Below are 12,657 nucleotides of genomic sequence, written 5' to 3'. Positions count from 1 at the left end.
TCAGGATGTAGTGAATGTTTTAATATGGGAACTGCCATGATGTAGTGAATGTTTTAATAATACTGATGGGAACAGTCATGATGTAGTGAATGTTTTAATATGGGAACAGTCAGGATGTAGTGAATGTTTTAATATGGGAACAGTCATGAAGTAGTGAATGTTTTAATATGGGAACAGTCATGATGTAGTGAATGTTTTAATATGGGAACCGCCATGATGTAGTGAATGTTTTAATATGGGAACAGTCATAATGTAGTGAATGTTTTAATAATACTGATGGGAACAGTCATGATGTAGTGAACGTTTTAATAATACTGATGGGAACAGCCATGATGTAGTGAATGTTTTAATAATACTGATGGGAAAAGTCATGATGTAGTGAATGTTTTAATAATACTGATGGGAACAGTCATGATGTGGTGAATGTTTTAATATGGGAACAGTCATGATGTAGTGAATGTTTTAATAATACTGATGGAAACAGTGATGATGTAGTGAATGTTTTAATAATACTGATGGGAACAGCCAGGATGTAGTGAATGTTTTAATAATACTGATGGGAACAGTCATGATAGAGTGAATGTTTTAATATGGGAACAGTCAGGATGTAGTGAATGTTTTAATATGGGAACAGTCAGGATGTAGTGAATGTTTTAATATGGGAACAGTCATGAAGTAGTGAATGTTTTAATATGGGAACAGTCACGATGTAGTGAATGTTTTAATATGGGAACAGCCATGATGTAGTGAATGTTTTAATATGGGAACAGTCATGATGTAGTGAATGTTTTAATATGGGAACAGCCATGATGTAGTGAATGTTTTAATATGGGAACAGTCATGATGTAGTGAATGTTTTAATAATACTGATGGGAACAGTCATGATGTAGTGAATGTTTTAATATTACTGATGGGAACAGTCAGTTTGTAGTATGGAACAGTCATGATGTAGTGAATGTTTTAATAATACTGATGGTAACAGTCATGATGTAGTGAATGTTTTAATATGGGAACAGCCAGGATGTAGTGAATGTTTTAATAATACTGATGGGAACAGTCATGATGTAGTGAATGTTTTTATATGGGAACAGTCATGATGTAGTGAATGTTTTAATATGGGAACAGTCAGGATGTAGTGAATGTTTTAACATGGGAACAGTCATGATGTAGTGAATGTTTTAATATGGGAACAGTCATGATGTAGTGAATGTTTTAATATGGGAACAGTCATGATGTAGTGAATGTTTTAATAATACTGATGGTAACAGTCATGATGTAGTGAATGTTTTAATATGGGAACAGCCAGGATGTAGTGAATGTTTTAATAATACTGATGGGAACAGTCATGATGTAGTGAATGTTTTAATAATACTGATGGGAACAGTCATGATGTAGTGAATGTTTTAATAATACTGATGGGAACAGTCATTATGTAGTGAATGTTTAATAATACTGATGGGAACAGTCATGATGTAGTGAATGTTTAATAATACTGATGGGAACAGTCATGATGTAGTGAATGTTTTAATATGGGAACAGTCAGGATGTAGTGAATGTTTTAATATGGGAACACTCATGATGTAGTGAATGTTTTAATAATACTGATGGGAACAGTCATGATGTAGTGAATGTTTTAATATGGGAACAGTCAGGATGTAGTGAATGTTTTAATATGGGAACAGTCATGAAGTAGTGAATGTTTTAATATGGGAACAGTCATGATGTAGTGAATGTTTTAATATGGGAACCGCCATGATGTAGTGAATGTTTTAATATGAGAACAGTCATAATGTAGTGAATGTTTTAATAATACTGATGGGAACAGTCATGATGTAGTGAACGTTTTAATAATACTGATGGGAACAGCCATGATGTAGTGAATGTTTTAATAATACTGATGGGAAAAGTCATGATGTAGTGAATGTTTTAATAATACTGATGGGAACAGTCATGATGTAGTGAATGTTTTAATATGGGAAAAGCCAGGATGTAGTGAATGTTTTAATAATACTGATGGGAACAGTCATGATGTAGTGAATGTTTTAATAATACTGATGGGAACAGCCATGATGTAGTGAGTGTTTTAATAATACTGATGGGAACAGCCATGATTTAGTGAGTGTTTTAATAATACTTATGGGAACAGTCATGATGTTGTGAATGTTTTAATAATACTGATGGGAACAGCCATTATGTAGTGAATGTTTTAATAATACTGATGGGAACAGCCATGATGTAGTGAATGTTTTAATAATACTGATGGGAACAGTCAGTTTGTAGTATGGAACAGTCATGATGTAGTGAATGTTTTAATATGGGAACAGCCAGGATGTAGTGAATGTTTTAATAATACTGATGGGAACAGTCATGATAGAGTGAATGTTTTAATATGGGAACAGTCAGGATGTAGTGAATGTTTTAATATGGGAACAGTCAGGATGTAGTGAATGTTTTAATATGGGAACAGTCATGAAGTAGTGAATGTTTTAATATGGGAACAGTCATGATGTAGTGAATGTTTTAATATGGGAACAATCATGATGTAGTGAATGTTTTAATATGGGAACAGTCATGATGTAGTGAATGTTTTAATAATACTGATGTGAACAGTCATGATGTAGTGAATGTTTTAATAATACTGATGGGAACAGCCATGATGTAGTGAATGTTTTAATAATCCTGATGGGAACAGTCATGATGTAGTGAATGTTTTAATATGGGAACAGCCAGGATGTAGTGAATGTTTTAATAATACTGATGGGAACAGTCATGATGTAGTGAATGTTTTAATAATACTGATGGGAACAGTCATGATGTAGTGAATGTTTTAATAATACTGATGGGAACAGTCATGATGTAGTGAATGTTTTAATATTACTGATGGGAACAGTCAGTTTGTAGTATGGAACAGTCATGATGTATTGAATGTTTTAATAATACTGATGGTAACAGTCATGATGTAGTGAATGTTTTAATATGGGAACAGCCAGGATGTAGTGAATGTTTTAATAATACTGATGGGAACAGTCATGATGTAGTGAATGTTTTAATATGGGAACAGTCATGATGTAGTGAATGTTTTAATATGGGAACTGTCAGGATGTAGTGAATGTTTTCATATGGGAACAGTCATGATGTAGTGAATGTTTTAATATGGGAACAGTCATGATGTAGTGAATGTTTTAATATGGGAACAGTCATGATGTAGTGAATGTTTTAATAATACTGATGGTAACAGTCATGATGTAGTGAATGTTTTAATATGGGAACAGCCAGGATGTAGTGAATGTTTTAATAATACTGATGGGAACAGTCATGATGTAGTGAATGTTTTAATAATACTGATGGGAACAGTCATGATGTAGTGAATGTTTTAATAATACTGATGGGAACAGTCATTATGTAGTGAATGTTTAATAATACTGATGGGAACAGTCATGATGTAGTGAATGTTTAATAATACTGATGGGAACAGTCATGATGTAGTGAATGTTTTAATATGGGAACAGTCAGGATGTAGTGAATGTTTTAATATGGGAACAGTCATGATGTAGTGAATGTTTTAATAATACTGATGGGAACAGTCATGATGTAGTGAATGTTTTAATATGGGAACAGTCAGGATGTAGTGAATGTTTTAATATGGGAACTGCCATGATGTAGTGAATGTTTTAATAATACTGATGGGAACAGTCATGATGTAGTGAATGTTTTAATATGGGAACAGTCAGGATGTAGTGAATGTTTTAATATGGGAACAGTCATGAAGTAGTGAATGTTTTAATATGGGAACAGTCATGATGTAGTGAATGTTTTAATATGGGAACCGCCATGATGTAGTGAATGTTTTAATATGGGAACAGTCATAATGTAGTGAATGTTTTAATAATACTGATGGGAACAGTCATGATGTAGTGAACGTTTTAATAATACTGATGGGAACAGCCATGATGTAGTGAATGTTTTAATAATACTGATGGGAAAAGTCATGATGTAGTGAATGTTTTAATAATACTGATGGGAACAGTCATGATGTGGTGAATGTTTTAATATGGGAACAGTCATGATGTAGTGAATGTTTTAATAATACTGATGGAAACAGTGATGATGTAGTGAATGTTTTAATAATACTGATGGGAACAGCCAGGATGTAGTGAATGTTTTAATAATACTGATGGGAACAGTCATGATAGAGTGAATGTTTTAATATGGGAACAGTCAGGATGTAGTGAATGTTTTAATATGGGAACAGTCAGGATGTAGTGAATGTTTTAATATGGGAACAGTCATGAAGTAGTGAATGTTTTAATATGGGAACAGTCATGATGTAGTGAATGTTTTAATATGGGAACAGCCATGATGTAGTGAATGTTTTAATATGGGAACAGTCATGATGTAGTGAATGTTTTAATAATACTGATGTGAACAGTCATGATGTAGTGAATGTTTTAATAATACTGATGGGAACAGCCATGATGTAGTGAATGTTTTAATAATCCTGATGGGAACAGTCATGATGTAGTGAATGTTTTAATATGGGAACAGCCAGGATGTAGTGAATGTTTTAATAATACTGATGGGAACAGTCATGATGTAGTGAATGTTTTAATAATACTGATGGGAACAGTCATGATGTAGTGAATGTTTTAATAATACTGATGGGAACAGTCATGATGTAGTGAATGTTTTAATATTACTGATGGGAACAGTCAGTTTGTAGTATGGAACAGTCATGATGTAGTGAATGTTTTAATAATACTGATGGTAACAGTCATGATGTAGTGAATGTTTTAATATGGGAACAGCCAGGATGTAGTGAATGTTTTAATAATACTGATGGGAACAGTCATGATGTAGTGAATGTTTTAATATGGGAACAGTCATGATGTAGTGAATGTTTTAATATGGGAACAGTCAGGATGTAGTGAATGTTTTAATATGGGAACAGTCATGATGTAGTGAATGTTTTAATATGGGAACAGTCATGATGTAGTGAATGTTTTAATATGGGAACAGTCATGATGTAGTGAATGTTTTAATAATACTGATGGTAACAGTCATGATGTAGTGAATGTTTTAATATGGGAACAGCCAGGATGTAGTGAATGTTTTAATAATAATGATGGGAACAGTCATGATGTAGTGAATGTTTTAATAATACTGATGGGAACAGTCATGATGTAGTGAATGTTTTAATAATACTGATGGGAACAGTCATTATGTACTGAATGTTTAATAATACTAATGGGAACAGTCATGATGTAGTGAATGTTTAATAATACTGATGGGAACAGTCATGATGTAGTGAATGTTTTAATATGGGAACAGTCAGGATGTAGTGAATGTTTTAATATGGGAACACTCATGATGTAGTGAATGTTTTAATAATACTGATGGGAACAGTCATGATGTAGTGAATGTTTTAATATGGGAACAGTCAGGATGTAGTGAATGTTTTAATATGGGAACTGCCATGATGTAGTGAATGTTTTAATAATACTGATGGGAACAGTCATGATGTAGTGAATGTTTTAATATGGGAACAGTCATGATGTAGTGAATGTTTTAATATGGGAACTGTCAGGATGTAGTGAATGTTTTCATATGGGAACAGTCATGATGTAGTGAATGTTTTAATATGGGAACAGTCATGATGTAGTGAATGTTTTAATATGGGAACAGTCATGATGTAGTGAATGTTTTAATAATACTGATGGTAACAGTCATGATGTAGTGAATGTTTTAATATGGGAACAGCCAGGATGTAGTGAATGTTTTAATAATACTGATGGGAACAGTCATGATGTAGTGAATGTTTTAATAATACTGATGGGAACAGTCATGATGTAGTGAATGTTTTAATAATACTGATGGGAACAGTCATTATGTAGTGAATGTTTAATAATACTGATGGGAACAGTCATGATGTAGTGAATGTTTAATAATACTGATGGGAACAGTCATGATGTAGTGAATGTTTTAATATGGGAACAGTCAGGATGTAGTGAATGTTTTAATATGGGAACAGTCATGATGTAGTGAATGTTTTAATAATACTGATGGGAACAGTCATGATGTAGTGAATGTTTTAATATGGGAACAGTCAGGATGTAGTGAATGTTTTAATATGGGAACTGCCATGATGTAGTGAATGTTTTAATAATACTGATGGGAACAGTCATGATGTAGTGAATGTTTTAATATGGGAACAGTCAGGATGTAGTGAATGTTTTAATATGGGAACAGTCATGAAGTAGTGAATGTTTTAATATGGGAACAGTCATGATGTAGTGAATGTTTTAATATGGGAACCGCCATGATGTAGTGAATGTTTTAATATGGGAACAGTCATAATGTAGTGAATGTTTTAATAATACTGATGGGAACAGTCATGATGTAGTGAACGTTTTAATAATACTGATGGGAACAGCCATGATGTAGTGAATGTTTTAATAATACTGATGGGAAAAGTCATGATGTAGTGAATGTTTTAATAATACTGATGGGAACAGTCATGATGTGGTGAATGTTTTAATATGGGAACAGTCATGATGTAGTGAATGTTTTAATAATACTGATGGAAACAGTGATGATGTAGTGAATGTTTTAATAATACTGATGGGAACAGCCAGGATGTAGTGAATGTTTTAATAATACTGATGGGAACAGTCATGATAGAGTGAATGTTTTAATATGGGAACAGTCAGGATGTAGTGAATGTTTTAATATGGGAACAGTCAGGATGTAGTGAATGTTTTAATATGGGAACAGTCATGAAGTAGTGAATGTTTTAATATGGGAACAGTCATGATGTAGTGAATGTTTTAATATGGGAACAGCCATGATGTAGTGAATGTTTTAATATGGGAACAGTCATGATGTAGTGAATGTTTTAATAATACTGATGTGAACAGTCATGATGTAGTGAATGTTTTAATAATACTGATGGGAACAGCCATGATGTAGTGAATGTTTTAATAATCCTGATGGGAACAGTCATGATGTAGTGAATGTTTTAATATGGGAACAGCCAGGATGTAGTGAATGTTTTAATAATACTGATGGGAACAGTCATGATGTAGTGAATGTTTTAATAATACTGATGGGAACAGTCATGATGTAGTGAATGTTTTAATAATACTGATGGGAACAGTCATGATGTAGTGAATGTTTTAATATTACTGATGGGAACAGTCAGTTTGTAGTATGGAACAGTCATGATGTAGTGAATGTTTTAATAATACTGATGGTAACAGTCATGATGTAGTGAATGTTTTAATATGGGAACAGCCAGGATGTAGTGAATGTTTTAATAATACTGATGGGAACAGTCATGATGTAGTGAATGTTTTAATATGGGAACAGTCATGATGTAGTGAATGTTTTAATATGGGAACAGTCAGGATGTAGTGAATGTTTTAATATGGGAACAGTCATGATGTAGTGAATGTTTTAATATGGGAACAGTCATGATGTAGTGAATGTTTTAATATGGGAACAGTCATGATGTAGTGAATGTTTTAATAATACTGATGGTAACAGTCATGATGTAGTGAATGTTTTAATATGGGAACAGCCAGGATGTAGTGAATGTTTTAATAATAATGATGGGAACAGTCATGATGTAGTGAATGTTTTAATAATACTGATGGGAACAGTCATGATGTAGTGAATGTTTTAATAATACTGATGGGAACAGTCATTATGTACTGAATGTTTAATAATACTAATGGGAACAGTCATGATGTAGTGAATGTTTAATAATACTGATGGGAACAGTCATGATGTAGTGAATGTTTTAATATGGGAACAGTCAGGATGTAGTGAATGTTTTAATATGGGAACACTCATGATGTAGTGAATGTTTTAATAATACTGATGGGAACAGTCATGATGTAGTGAATGTTTTAATATGGGAACAGTCAGGATGTAGTGAATGTTTTAATATGGGAACTGCCATGATGTAGTGAATGTTTTAATAATACTGATGGGAACAGTCATGATGTAGTGAATGTTTTAATATGGGAACAGTCAGGATGTAGTGAATGTTTTAATATGGGAACAGTCATGAAGTAGTGAATGTTTTAATATGGGAACAGTCATGATGTAGTGAATGTTTTAATATGGGAACCGCCATGATGTAGTGAATGTTTTAATATGGGAACAGTCATAATGTAGTGAATGTTTTAATAATACTGATGGGAACAGTCATGATGTAGTGAACGTTTTAATAATACTGATGGGAACAGCCATGATGTAGTGAATGTTTTAATAATACTGATGGGAAAAGTCATGATGTAGTGAATGTTTTAATAATACTGATGGGAACAGTCATGATGTGGTGAATGTTTTAATATGGGAACAGTCATGATGTAGTGAATGTTTTAATAATACTGATGGAAACAGTGATGATGTAGTGAATGTTTTAATAATACTGATGGGAACAGCCAGGATGTAGTGAATGTTTTAATAATACTGATGGGAACAGTCATGATAGAGTGAATGTTTTAATATGGGAACAGTCAGGATGTAGTGAATGTTTTAATATGGGAACAGTCAGGATGTAGTGAATGTTTTAATATGGGAACAGTCATGAAGTAGTGAATGTTTTAATATGGGAACAGTCACGATGTAGTGAATGTTTTAATATGGGAACAGCCATGATGTAGTGAATGTTTTAATATGGGAACAGTCATGATGTAGTGAATGTTTTAATATGGGAACAGCCATGATGTAGTGAATGTTTTAATATGGGAACAGTCATGATGTAGTGAATGTTTTAATAATACTGATGGGAACAGTCATGATGTAGTGAATGTTTTAATATTACTGATGGGAACAGTCAGTTTGTAGTATGGAACAGTCATGATGTAGTGAATGTTTTAATAATACTGATGGTAACAGTCATGATGTAGTGAATGTTTTAATATGGGAACAGCCAGGATGTAGTGAATGTTTTAATAATACTGATGGGAACAGTCATGATGTAGTGAATGTTTTTATATGGGAACAGTCATGATGTAGTGAATGTTTTAATATGGGAACAGTCAGGATGTAGTGAATGTTTTAATATGGGAACAGTAATGATGTAGTGAATGTTTTAATATGGGAACAGTCATGATGTAGTGAATGTTTTAATATGGGAACAGTCATGATGTAGTGAATGTTTTAATAATACTGATGGTAACAGTCATGATGTAGTGAATGTTTTAATATGGGAACAGCCAGGATGTAGTGAATGTTTTAATAATACTGATGGGAACAGTCATGATGTAGTGAATGTTTTAATAATACTGATGGGAACAGTCATGATGTAGTGAATGTTTTAATAATACTGATGGGAACAGTCATTATGTAGTGAATGTTTAATAATACTGATGGGAACAGTCATGATGTAGTGAATGTTTAATAATACTGATGGGAACAGTCATGATGTAGTGAATGTTTTAATATGGGAACAGTCAGGATGTAGTGAATGTTTTAATATGGGAACACTCATGATGTAGTGAATGTTTTAATAATACTGATGGGAACAGTCATGATGTAGTGAATGTTTTAATATGGGAACAGTCAGGATGTAGTGAATGTTTTAATATGGGAACAGTCATGAAGTAGTGAATGTTTTAATATGGGAACAGTCATGATGTAGTGAATGTTTTAATATGGGAACCGCCATGATGTAGTGAATGTTTTAATATGAGAACAGTCATAATGTAGTGAATGTTTTAATAATACTGATGGGAACAGTCATGATGTAGTGAACGTTTTAATAATACTGATGGGAACAGCCATGATGTAGTGAATGTTTTAATAATACTGATGGGAAAAGTCATGATGTAGTGAATGTTTTAATAATACTGATGGGAACAGTCATGATGTAGTGAATGTTTTAATATGGGAAAAGCCAGGATGTAGTGAATGTTTTAATAATACTGATGGGAACAGTCATGATGTAGTGAATGTTTTAATAATACTGATGGGAACAGCCATGATGTAGTGAGTGTTTTAATAATACTGATGGGAACAGCCATGATTTAGTGAGTGTTTTAATAATACTTATGGGAACAGTCATGATGTTGTGAATGTTTTAATAATACTGATGGGAACAGCCATTATGTAGTGAATGTTTTAATAATACTGATGGGAACAGCCATGATGTAGTGAATGTTTTAATAATACTGATGGGAACAGTCAGTTTGTAGTATGGAACAGTCATGATGTAGTGAATGTTTTAATATGGGAACAGCCAGGATGTAGTGAATGTTTTAATAATACTGATGGGATCAGTCATGATGTAGTGAATGTTTTAATAATACTGATGGGAACAGTCATGATGTATTGAATGTTTAATAATACTGATGGAAACAGTCATGATGTAGTGAATGTTTAATAATACTGATGGGAACAGTCATGATGTAGTGAATGTTTTAATATGGGAACAGTCAGGATGTAGTGAATGTTTTAATATGGGAACAGTCAGGATGTAGTGAATGTTTTAATATGGGAACAGTCATGATGTAGTGAATGTTTTAATAATTCTGATGGGAACAGTCATGATGTAGTGAATGTTTTAATATGGGAACAGTCATGATGTAGTGAATGTTTTAATAATACTGATGGGAACAGTCATGATGTAGTGAATGTTTTAATATGGGAACAGTCATGATGTAGTGAATGTTTTAATAATACTGATGGGAACAGTCATGGTGTAGTGAATGTTTTAATATGGGAACAGCCAGGATGTAGTGAATGTTTTAATAATACTGATGGGAACAGTCAGGATGTAGTGAATGTTTTAATATGGGAACAGTCAGGATGTAGTGAATGTTTTAATATGGGAACAGTCATGAAGTAGTGAATGTTTTAATATGGGAACAGTCATGATGTAGTGAATGTTTTAATATGGGAACAGTCATGATGTAGTGAATGTTTTAATATGGGAACAGTCATGATGTAGTGAATGTTTTAATAATACTGATGGTAACAGTCATGATGTAGTGAATGTTTTAATATGGGAACAGCCAGGATGTAGTGAATGTTTTAATAATACTGATGGGAACAGTCATGATGTAGTGAATGTTTTAATAATACTGATGGGAACAGTCATGATGTAGTGAATGTTTTAATAATACTGATGGGAACAGTCATTATGTAGTGAATGTTTAATAATACTGATGGGAACAGTCATGATGTAGTGAATGTTTAATAATACTGATGGGAACAGTCATGATGTAGTGAATGTTTTAATATGGGAACAGTCAGGATGTAGTGAATGTTTTAATATGGGAACAGTCATGATGTAGTGAATGTTTTAATAATACTGATGGGAACAGTCATGATGTAGTGAATGTTTTAATATGGGAACAGTCAGGATGTAGTGAATGTTTTAATATGGGAACTGCCATGATGTAGTGAATGTTTTAATAATACTGATGGGAACAGTCATGATGTAGTGAATGTTTTAATATGGGAACAGTCAGGATGTAGTGAATGTTTTAATATGGGAACAGTCATGAAGTAGTGAATGTTTTAATATGGGAACAGTCATGATGTAGTGAATGTTTTAATATGGGAACCGCCATGATGTAGTGAATGTTTTAATATGGGAACAGTCATAATGTAGTGAATGTTTTAATAATACTGATGGGAACAGTCATGATGTAGTGAACGTTTTAATAATACTGATGGGAACAGCCATGATGTAGTGAATGTTTTAATAATACTGATGGGAAAAGTCATGATGTAGTGAATGTTTTAATAATACTGATGGGAACAGTCATGATGTGGTGAATGTTTTAATATGGGAACAGTCATGATGTAGTGAATGTTTTAATAATACTGATGGAAACAGTGATGATGTAGTGAATGTTTTAATAATACTGATGGGAACAGCCAGGATGTAGTGAATGTTTTAATAATACTGATGGGAACAGTCATGATAGAGTGAATGTTTTAATATGGGAACAGTCAGGATGTAGTGAATGTTTTAATATGGGAACAGTCAGGATGTAGTGAATGTTTTAATATGGGAACAGTCATGAAGTAGTGAATGTTTTAATATGGGAACAGTCATGATGTAGTGAATGTTTTAATATGGGAACAGCCATGATGTAGTGAATGTTTTAATATGGGAACAGTCATGATGTAGTGAATGTTTTAATAATACTGATGTGAACAGTCATGATGTAGTGAATGTTTTAATAATACTGATGGGAACAGCCATGATGTAGTGAATGTTTTAATAATCCTGATGGGAACAGTCATGATGTAGTGAATGTTTTAATATGGGAACAGCCAGGATGTAGTGAATGTTTTAATAATACTGATGGGAACAGTCATGATGTAGTGAATGTTTTAATAATACTGATGGGAACAGTCATGATGTAGTGAATGTTTTAATAATACTGATGGGAACAGTCATGATGTAGTGAATGTTTTAATATTACTGATGGGAACAGTCAGTTTGTAGTATGGAACAGTCATGATGTAGTGAATGTTTTAATAATACTGATGGTAACAGTCATGATGTAGTGAATGTTTTAATATGGGAACAGCCAGGATGTAGTGAATGTTTTAATAATACTGATGGGAACAGTCATGATGTAGTGAATGTTTTAATATGGGAACAGTCATGATGTAGTGAATGTTTTAATATGG

The sequence above is a fragment of the Salmo salar genome, chromosome 02 (genome assembly GCF_965601325.2).
Source record: "Salmo salar chromosome 02, fSalSal1, whole genome shotgun sequence".
Classification (NCBI taxonomy): Eukaryota; Metazoa; Chordata; class Actinopteri; order Salmoniformes; family Salmonidae; genus Salmo; species Salmo salar.
Note: the sequence above shows the minus strand (reverse complement) of the source record.